Source organism: Cygnus olor, chromosome 1 (assembly GCF_009769625.2).
Source record: "Cygnus olor isolate bCygOlo1 chromosome 1, bCygOlo1.pri.v2, whole genome shotgun sequence".
Taxonomy (NCBI): Eukaryota; Metazoa; Chordata; class Aves; order Anseriformes; family Anatidae; genus Cygnus; species Cygnus olor.
This window is the reverse complement of record NC_049169.1, coordinates 128,541,516-128,543,519: the sequence shown is the minus strand read 5'-3', so window position 1 is coordinate 128,543,519 and position 2,004 is coordinate 128,541,516.

The window sequence follows — 2,004 nt, the reverse complement described above, 5'->3', positions numbered from 1 at the left end:
TTCTAGTGTAGGTTGGAAGTTGTCTGTAGTTCAAAAGTTAAGAGAGTAGAATAGAAACACAGACACGTACAAACACACAGAGGCCAAGGAAGCTTTATTTCCTATGGGGATCAGGCTTAAGAATAAGCTGTAGCAATCACTTCCCAGACAAATAGAAACAAGACCCATCAATGAAGAGAAAATTGCAACCTAAATAGATTTTAATAGTGATCTCAGTATTTGGTATGGGATCGGTTGCTAAAACAGTGTATAGCACTGCAACTTTCAGGTGTTTACTTCACATTCAAACAGACTATTGAAGAAATAAGTCATCATGCCAACAGTCAATGATGGAGTAAATGTTCTGAATAATTTTTTTTGAATACCAGATTTCTCTCATACGGAAAGCCATGGCACTACAGCCCACTCGAGCACTGAGACCAGGTTTTCATTAAAAGGTCCATAAGCTCACAGCTGCACCAGGAGCAGTGCTGGGGGAGCCAAGGATAAATCACATATCAGACACAGTTGACAACCAAGCTCTTTCAAGACAAAGTAACACATGTCATGCCCACCTCACAGCACTCCTTTGGTGCCCAAAGCACGTCTCTCCTGGGAGAAGGCAGCATGGGCACTTTCCACAAGTGAGCAGTGGCCTCCCTGAAGTGGTGGTGGGACAATGGCCAAAGAGAACAGGAGTATTTTGGCAAGCACACGGTCTAGGAGGTAAGAAAGGGATCTAGCTTTGCTTTCCTGCATCATATCAGCTTTCCCTTGTCCCTGAACACACATCTAGCTGTTAGGGAGAGGGCTGTGTTTGCCAGGGTAGAGCTGGCAGAGATGTTCTGGGCAGAAGTCACCCTCAGCTCCTCTGCTGCTGTTTACAGCAAGCACCTTGTGTGACTCCCCATGTCAGGACACAAACCAGACTGCTCATTAATATTCTGCTAACAGCACACTTCTCTCTCCCTTCCCTAACAGAGAGAACATGAAAAGGACAAAATCCTGTCATTCTGTTTTCCCTCTCTCATTCATCCTACTCAAGGGATATCTGGTCTAGTCGTGACAGATGTAGTAGTCCATTTTCAGGACTGAATCCCTCTCCTTCTCCACCCTAGTTACCCCATAGTTCCCACAACACTCTGCAGTCAAACCCTGCAGCACCTTATTTTTAAATACTTTTTAGAGACATTCTAGCTCTCACTGCTTCCCCCTCTGAAGCTGAGAGCCCAGATCCTTTCATTCCCTGCGATGGAGCATCTTTGGAACAGTTCCCTGAACACTTTTGGTTCTTCCTGGCAGCTATTTCTGCACCACCTCTCACCTGATACCACTCCTCAGGCCAGGAAATGTCCCCCAGGGTGCATACTGAGTCTCCTTGTTTTAAAATCCCATGCCATAGAGGGTGTTTGGCACTAATTGTATGCTACAAAGCTGTGGTCCTCCAAGCAGCAGCCTGGTCCTCACCAAGACACAGAGAAGCTATGTGGTGCTGTTTGCTGTACATCACTGCTGGGTGAGCTGTCAGGCGTGTGCTGCTGTGGGAGATGCCAATTAGCAGACCGGTGGGCTGGCATGACAATGACAGTGGTGGGAATAACTGTGGGGCAGGACCAAGTGGAAGCTCTTGCTCAGTCTATGGGCATCTTTCCCTGCAATAAGATGCTTTTTGGCTTGGGGTCTGAAGACTACATAAAGCCATGGTTTCCCCTAGGCCTTAAGGGACAAGGCATGCCTGTGATATTTGCAAATCAGAGCCTCAGGTCCCAATGCCTCCACCCATGTTATTTGTAAAAAATCAGAAAAAAATGAATTTAGGGGAGTTCATACACACAGTCCCTCTTCCAGCCCATCCTGCACCAGCAGACTGCTCATGCTGGTCTTGTCAAGGAAAAGAAAGCCCTGGGCAATCCAGTATGACTAAGAGACACTGTTGCCAGTCTGTACATGATGAGCAGCCTGCCCTCCCATGGGCTAGCTCAGGAACAAAGGGACTAGAAATCCTTTGGAAGAAGCAGAGAACTA